The sequence below is a fragment of the Pomacea canaliculata genome, linkage group LG5, assembly GCF_003073045.1.
Source record: "Pomacea canaliculata isolate SZHN2017 linkage group LG5, ASM307304v1, whole genome shotgun sequence".
In the NCBI taxonomy this organism is placed as follows: domain Eukaryota; kingdom Metazoa; phylum Mollusca; class Gastropoda; order Architaenioglossa; family Ampullariidae; genus Pomacea; species Pomacea canaliculata.
In genome coordinates, this window is record NC_037594.1 from 1,084,504 (window position 1) to 1,093,727 (window position 9,224).

General features: G+C 46.7%; 1 long non-coding RNA gene across 1 annotated transcript in view; it reads right to left on the reverse strand.

Annotated features, from left to right (window-relative positions):
- Window positions 1-1,373: 1,373 nt before the first annotated feature.
- The window catches only part of LOC112563514, a 44,262-nt gene continuing 36,411 nt past the window's right edge, over window positions 1,374-9,224 (reverse strand). Inside the window, exon 3 of the long non-coding RNA XR_003099071.1 lies at window positions 1,374-1,452. This is a non-coding gene — a long non-coding RNA (uncharacterized LOC112563514). The remainder of the gene's footprint in view (window positions 1,453-9,224) is intronic.

The window sequence follows — 9,224 nt, forward strand, 5'->3', positions numbered from 1 at the left end:
CACTGAATATATTAAACACATATATAAATAAATATTTATTGGGCAACTGTTTAGGTTGCAAAATTTTGTTAAAATATATAAATTAAGAACTTGCTTTATGCTGTAAGCATCAATCATAAATTAGTAAATGAAGCAAAAAATATGGACGAATGAAGTGGTATTTCCCGTTTTTGTTGCAGGAGGTGCAATTGCCGGCCAACAAGTCCAATCAAGCGGTGTTGTGTTAAAGTCAGTGTACGTGAACCCCGAGACTGAGTGTTCAAACCCCACATTCTCCTTTATCAACCGAAAATAAAACCTAAACATTTCTTTTTGCCGGAATGCGAAGAGTAGGGAAACTGCTGGGGTCGAACTGACCCCAAACCCACTCTCTACAATCTACAATCACTCACTGACCACTCGCCAGGCACGTGCCAGTCACAAGACCATTCATGAGTTCATCTTTTTATGTCCGTTCAGTTTGTGTTTTGTTTTCCTTTACACAAAGCATCAAGTGTTGGTAGAAGAGACGACCTAGGGGCCAGCCCTCCGTCCGCTTCCGTGACTTATTCGTCGGTTTGACAGCAAGTAGAAATGAATGCGCATGCTTTCCTGCGACAATCAGCCACTGAACTACATTTTCTGCCACCCATCGCCCTCCTTCTGGTCGCCCTGGACACTGGCCAGAACACGTGATGCAGCTGCTGTACCTCTCTTGACCCTTGCAGCCCAGATTTGGCGACCTGACCACCCAGTGACCCAGTCAAGTGGCCGCCGGCACCGCGGCGCCAGTCATCAACTGTCTGCCATCACATCCCCCACCTCGCCATAGCCAACCCTGCAAAATTCATGTAGGATGCAGGCTGAGCACAGTTCAGCCACTGCTGGTGATGACCGACTGACCCGCTGGCCGGACGGACAGCTGGCGGATAAAGACAAAGTGCACGACCAAGCCATTTGATGGATTGGTGGAGGGCTGAAGGGCAGATGCAGTGGGAGGAGAAGACGCGTGGATCGATGGGAAGAAGTTAGTACAGAAAGTTTGAGGAGAAGCGGAGAACAAAAACCACATCCACGCACCCACACAGGGAGAGAGAGAGGAGAAGAGATACAACCAAGGAAAGATGAAAAAAAATGGATAGTGATAAGGAGAGAGGGATAAGACAGACTAAAAGAGACAAAGAACGCGACTGAAGGAGTAGAAGAGACCAACAAATATTAACAAACAACAGTGATAGGGAGAGCAGTGGGGTGAGAAGGGGGTACATAGGGGGGGCCGGAACAAGTGACATTACGGATGTATAACAACTGTGGAAGTAGTGGGATATTAGAGAGATTGTACCGTGTCGGCCTCCATTTCTAACATGCTGCTGCTGTCGTCAGAGCCGGCGTCTGCCAGTCACGTGCCGGTGAGCAGCGAAGCGTGGCCGCTCTTCACGCTTGACTGTAGAGGTCGGTGTTAGGTCCTTTGATCTTTGACGACAGGAACACGAGATTGGTGCGTGAAAGCCCGTCATAGCTTGCGTGTGGACACATGGACACATCCGCATGTTAGGCGATCATTCGCTGATAGATGTGATTCACGTGATTCACGTGATGATAAACGTGTGCATGCACACAGAGAAGGCGGATGTGTGGGTACATGATAAACATGGGGAGGCTCGTATCAACGTGTGAAAGCGCGTGTGTGCAGCTGCATGACAAACATGTATACACTGCATGATGTGAACGTGATAAACATGCATTGGAGTATAATAAACCTATGTTGCATGATTAATACACTACAGGTGCATAATAAACGCGTGTAGAAGCAAGATAAACATGTGTAGGAGCATAATAAGCACATGTTTAGGACCAAGATCAACTTGTATGTATCCTCGTGATAAACATGTAGGCACATGATAAACATGTGTATTCACATTTGAAATGTTATGTTTCACGCTTGAATAAGCAATAAAAACCGAATTTAAAAGCCTGCTACTGCAGTGTGTAAACTATGACAGATATTCTTCTGTCTCTCCACAACTCTTATTCCTCTTTTCTCGTCTATGATTATTGGCAAGCACAGTCTGATTCCCTCACTAATAAACATCCAAACACAAAGTTGAAGACAAGATGAAACGAAGTGACAAGTCAGCCAAGCGGTATCTGTGAAATGAATGCGTCTGTGGAGTGGAGTAGATAAAAAGTAAGTATTGTTGTCTGCGATATCGTCTGTACCAAAAGCTTTGTGTAACTAGAGGCCAGCGCTTGCTAATCCTCCCTACAGAAGAGGAGATCAGTCAGAAACACTAGCCTGGGACTGTCGGAGACGACCTTATAAAATGGAAGTTTATATATATGCACACACAAGCGCGCGCGCACACACACACACACGCACGCACACACACACGCACACACACACACACACAAAGCATGCTCAGTACTCGCGTCCATACTCCTCGCGCGACCGAGTGTGCGTTCGTGTTACAGAGAGAGAGAGAAGAGGGAGAGGGTGTGTGTGTGTGAGAGAGACATTGATCCAAACGAAGATAACAGTTTCATTCGGGTAAATCAACGTATTTATCAACAGGTGTATCAAGTTGCAAAACAGACGAGATCCTGAGTACTGCTGACAATTTGTTGTGGAAAGTTTGTCTGGCCTAATGTACCCTTGTTTACGACCCTCTCTGTCATAAACCAGGATGAACAATTCCTTTTATGGCTTTCACAAAGTGGCGAATTTTTGCCCAAGTACCAGCTGAAAGTCACACCTGTTAGTGCATACACCAGCAGCGCCATCTACCGGCATAAACACCCGCTTAACTACCTGGAGTGCTTTGTCATCTCCTTTAACGACCAACGCCACAACAACAAACTGCCAGACATTCCTCCCGCCCGGCACCCGGCACCCGGCACCCGGCGCACCAGGCGCCACACTCTCCTGGAGCTGCAGAGGACCTCAAGCATGGGCAGATAAACAATGTGCACTCGGAAGTGCTGCGCCTGAGCTGTCATATTCTCAGAATGAAATTTAACCTGTTCGGGTGGGCACGTATGATTCACCGGTCGTAAAACTCAGCCGAGGTAATTTTGCATACAATTACCGTGTAACTTGATTTGTTTGATCTCGTGACCTGCCGGTCCTGGCGAAGAAGTTTGGGGTCGACTGTTAGAAGCTAAGAATGAAGGCTGTGGTGAAGACAAAATGTTGTGTAAGTGCATGTTGTGGTAGATGGAAGTGTGCACAGATGTCCGACAGTGCTTCAACTGCACGACACTGAGATGCACGACGATGGTCTGACAGATGTACTTTCCGGTAAAGAAAGTCCTTTGTCACGACAACACTGTCCTCCCCACCTACACAGCAGCAGTTTACTTTCCTAACACACGCACACACGCGCACACACGCACAAGCCTACAGGTATCTGAGGTCATGCCTGTGGAGAGTTGACTGGAGGACCATCAAAACAAATAAGCTCGTTACTTCACCTCCCGGTGACAGGTAACACGTGACACGCAGAGTCACTCTGTACACGCGCGTGCAGTCATGCATGACCAGGCAGCCACACGCCGCTCGTGCCGATGTGTGTTATCAACTTATCATCATATCTAAACTCTCTTCCCTTCTGCTTGCTTTCTGCACCTGTGTGGACAAATCAATGAGCGATTTGTTTTTGGAGTGGGAGTAAGTTAAAATAATCTAGTGAAAAAAAATAAATATTGCCTTTCTCGTTTTCGTTCTCTTCCCCCAACCCCTTCCCTACGAATGGCTTTACAGAATTGCAGGTGCAGCGGCGAACTTTGCCCAGAGATGGTCCTGTCCTGTCCTGTCCTGTCGATCTTGGAGCTACCTACAGGACCCGCGCGACCTCAGTTCAGACAAACAGCAAAACACTGCAACCATTGCACGTGTTGTACTCTTGGTGTTCCTTCTCTAACTTGTTAGTGTGACAGGTCATTGCGCCTCTCCACACAAAGGCGCGTGGGTGTTGGGAGGAAAGGGGGGGGGAGAAGTTTAGACTCAAGGGGAGATAATGCGGTGACGTGCGTGGGTGATCCCCCGTCTCCCGTTCTGATCCCAGGTCGATTTGACTATTTATCGATGCAACTAAAGCAATTCGACTTCAACCACTGGCCTCAGTCGATTCGACCACCGAGTACAGCAGTTACTATTCAGTGTAATCACACATTCGTTGCTCGGTGTTTGTAAACAAACAATTTTTTAATACAAGGTAGTCGTGTGAAATACGTCGGTCAGCCGCCATTGCTGTCAAATGAAAACAAGACGCTGTTCTATACGTTCCTCGTTACACCACCGGACCACCCTCAACGTGAAGACGACCTGGACCATTTTTTGTTAATATGCCTTCCTTAATACAGTCCTGCCTAATAGATATATTCCAATATTTATCATAAATCCCCCTTCCCATCCAAAGTTCACCTTTTGTGTGAGAAACTTGAGGGAAAAGTAGCTACTCAATTCCATCTACATAACAGAATGCCTGCAAATGAGAACACCATGACATTGTACATATCATCGCTCAGTATTAAATGTCATTATATTGTTCACTATTAAGTTGAAACCTCAAACATAATTGAAATGTTAATGATCTTGTACAGCCACCCACAGTTGACATGCATGTACCCAGGAGTGTGTGATGTTGATGTGGGCCATGTGGGCTCTAAAAAACTGAATTATTATTATTACTACTACTACAACACACTCACTCACACCACAGACGTGTACAGGTGGACTGCTGTCTGTCTGCCAAGACCAACGCTTAGTCTCTTGCCAAGTTCTCCGCTGTTAGTCTCGGCGAGCCTGAACAATGAACGTGACTAAACCGGAAGCTTTGTACAAGCAAGCCTCGTTTTAGTAGTTAATCTGGAAATGTGAATAAATCGACTAGAATATTGACTTTTTTTCATAGTTTTCACATTTATAACTTGTTATGTTTTGTCTTTAATTTTTGAGTAATTTTTTTTAAGAGATTCGCGTGCGTTTAATGTTGACACTTGCTTTGAAGGTGTAGATGTTTGTATACATTCAACGAGCCGTCAGACCAAGCGTAGTCTGGGAAGGGTGCAGCCGTTAGACAAGAGGTAGTAATATTGATGGCGCCCCACGATTCCCCTTCCTCCCGTGATATATCTGCTGCTGGCTCGGCGTAAAACACCAATTTCTGCCTCCGCCCCCTCTCCTCACACTCTCGTGCCCTCTGACCTAATGACTCGAATTTTGTTTTGCGTAGTAGAGGTAGGTCACACTTCGCTCTGTGTAGTAGAGTTTTATTTGAAGCCATCAGCAGCTTGTGAACATTAAAGAAACATACCCCGGAGTAAAGTACGTCAGCCATTTTCGACGACCTATCAGTAGATGAAAGTATTCCTACAAACTCGGGTGGAAAAAGTGAGATATGCGTAGTCTCATTCATGCCTTTCTCCACACACACACACATGCGCATTCACGGACACTCTATAAGTTTATGTGAAAGGAATGGATCTTTATTTTCTCATCCTTCCCCCACTCTGACATCAACCACACAAAGAAGTGGTGAACGGAACAGGTTCTCAGTCTGTCCTCACACATGCACGTGCGCATGTAAATGTGGAGACAGCACCCGGTCCACGCATTTTGCACAGATCCTTTTAAACTTGCAACCTTGAAACTCCTTGGCCTTTCGTAGTCTAAAGCGGGTGGATGCCAGCAATGAGGGGTAGGGGTTCAATATGGGGTACACTTTCCCCGATGAGCTTGCATTCGGTCTCCGCATTATGCACCCTTCACCCACCACCCTCACCCCATTCTGCCACTGGGGTGGGTGAATGTTGACAAGCAGGGTATTGTTGCTGGGTGCTGGTCTCGGGTGGCTGCACGCGGCGCCGGAGAAGAGGTTCGCCCTTTTACCCTCTAACAAGCTGTCGGGGGTCTCCGGGCACGCGCGCCTGGCACACGACAGTGGGGATGGTGGGTGGGGGAGTGGAGGTAGCGGGCACGCGACCGACCTGCTGCGAGGAGCGAGGTGTCGACCTACAGGTGAACGGGAGGTGGGTGGAGCACGGCTCTCCTACCTGCGGGTGGATTGCTTAGCGGATCTATGTTGTCGCGTCGGTCGGTTAGTGATAAGTGTTCTGTCGGTGTGTTTTGGTAACGATGCCCTGGGGGCCAGCAGAAAAACAAGTTGGATGCATGAACAAATTAGTAGTTTGCGAATATATTTTAGATTATTTATATCTTACATACCCACATTCACTCGTCACTTGTCACCCAAACAATAGCTGTCAAACACACAACTGGTTATGTTTGTTATCTTTGCTGCCGAGGTCGACAGGCCGTGCAGTTCATAAGCAGACATTGAAGCAGAGGCTTGTCCATCAAGCGTGACGGCGATAGCACGTGCTGCGTGCGTGTATATACATGTGTGTATATTGATGTGTGTGTATATATATAGATGTGTGTGCGCGTATGTAGGTGTGTGTGTGCGCGCGCGCGTTTACAGTATCTTTATGATGAAATTTCGCCTATGCACTTACAGTTCCCGCACGTGTAGGTCTGTGTTCGCGCGCGCGTGCTGTCACACCCTATACTTTCTCTACACACTAGCTTGTGTTAGTGCATATGTACGTAGATCATCAGATCTTTATAATATTTTAAAAGAAAAAAACACATCGCGAGCAGAGCAAGACCAGACTCTCCAACACGAACAAACGTCCCGTGGCGGGCTCACTCACTCCCAGTCTCAGCGGTTCCAGCCCCGATGGTGCGTGCAAAACACAGCCACCTATGATTACCTATGATTATCTACTCGCGAGCCGACCTTGGGCGAGAGCGCCAGTGCACAAAGGCCACGATCCACTATCGGCTTTGGCTGCAGGCCCGCCAGAACCTCGGGTGGCACGTCAGTCACGTGACAGCAAATGTCACAGGTCACAGCACGGCCTTGACTGCAGGCTCTGGCAGACCGCGCGGCATGGGTTGTCTCACCGGATGCAGCGTCAGATTTCAGCAACGTCTGACGCTCATCAGCTTACTGTCAGCCATCTTGGGACTCATATTACACGTCAGTCCTCTCTCTTCTCGTCATTTTCTCTTCATTTCACAATCACACAAGACGCCGTGATGAAGGTGACAGTCATCCATTTTCAGCATCGCAAGACAAAAGGATTTTTTTTTTTGTTTTTTTTTTGCGGGAAGGAGGAACAACAGGGAATATGTCCCGCTTATCTCTTAGTTTAGTGGTGCTTGCCAGAAACGGGTGGATTAGGCAGTTAATGTTTTGCTATTGGTATTTGTGTCTTCTTGGTATGTTTGTACGTGTACACGTGCTTGTGTTCACATATTCGTGCGTGCGTGAGTAGATGCTTGCGTTTCTAAGTGTCTGGCAATCTTGCAACCTATAATTGAATAGTCTATGTTTCAACTCTATCTTAAACTCTGCTGGCCTGACTAACACCACTACAAGCACACTCCAAGAGCTGGTGGGGAAGATAAGGGGTGGGGCTTATTTGTTTGTGTGGATGTCGTAGCTGTTTGTTGAACTGTTCCAGCCCCGTGAAGGACCAGCGGGAGAGATGGCGACTGTATTTGCTACTCCTGTGACCCTAGGACGCACCCTTCATGTCGTATTTACTCATTCAGCAAGTCTAGTGAGCTTCTGAAAGCCATTACTGTATAAAGAAGAAAAGCCGAGCAAAACACATCTCTGTTTCGTCAAGATCCCCAGTTTGTTTACTCAGCATGTGAAGGATGCTTGCACGAGCTCTCTCACACCCTCGCCACCAGAATGATTGCACAAGTCAAAAGCGGGTACTCACACCTGTCGAGCAGGACATAAGCATTTCTCACACTTTTTAAATATATGTATATATCGATATAGTTTATTTAAGACTTGCAACAACTTTTCCTAGAGCTTTGAAAGATGTAATCTCTGACATCTCTCGAAAACATTTTTTTGTTTTGTTTTAGTTTTCTTCACGAAATAGTTTAAATGGGTACAATTCATAATTTCTCCTTTAGCTACTGAGAAAAGTTTTGGTTTTTTGACTATTAATAATCGACAGGACTGTTTTTAGTTTAATAGTTAAAAGAATCTTGGTTTCATGGCGTCACCGTCACTTATTTGCTTCCTCTCGGTTCTAATATTTATTTCTTTGTGTTGCTGTTCTTTGTTCTCTTGCCATGTACTCATACTCCATATATCATATACATACTCTATTTGATGATGTGCTGGCTGAAGTAACCATGACGACGGTGTGACTTGGGCTTTCAGTGGCAGCCCTATGTTCTTTTACTGCTCATACCCGGATCCTTGTGGGAGGGGGAGGGACCATCCTTCTGCTTTCTAATATTTGTAATTTGTAATGCTGCTTTCTCAAAATGTCAATAGATAAATCAATCTCTACTGAGCACTTGCAATAGGAATTGACAATGTAATATTACTTTCATCTAAGACTATAACAAAAGACAAACTTGCTTTGAATGACTCAGCAAACTGCTTCTCTTCACTGTTAAAATGTGTGCATTCATCCTCATTATCATCGCCACAACTGCCACCCGCCCTACTCGGAGCATACCGGCCACCCCGTGAAGGCACCCGCCAGTACCACTCGTCGGGTGAGCAGCGGGTGGTTGTGGGTGTTTAACGGGTGGTGGGACAGGTATCTGCCACAAAGATTCGCCAATAGGACGAGGGGTGCGGATTCATACGTGTCTATTGAAATACTTATTGCATTCGTCAAATGAATGCACATAACACTCTGGTCCAACCCTGGCCCGCCATAAAATATTAATGCATCTGACATTGGCCAGCCAGAATAAGCCAGTTTGTATCACTTTTGTAAGCTGAAGCGAGTTTAACGTCCTTTCCGATGCTGGCACTACAGAGGACATTCGCTTCGCGACCTTGCCTCTTGTACCCGCGTGCTTGCGGGTAGATACCCTAGTGCGCATGCGCTGGCACCGCCCTGGTCCTCCCTTTTCAACAAGTGGGATTGAATTTTGATCGCAAGTGGTGGGGGATGGGGGCAGCGAATACGAGCTGCTAATTGTGTCCGTCGGAGGTGATTGTAGTAAGACAGACGAGACCGCTGACTGACGCTTTGCAATGAATTTGGAGTATTAAAACTGGAAACCGGAGGAGTAATTATTTTGTAATCCTACTCTGGTCACGCGCCTGTTTTGTTCATATGCAAATTCCCCCTCATCCCGTGGCCTGATAACCCCCAGATTAGGCTCAAATGACGCCTCCACGGGGTGCAGAAAG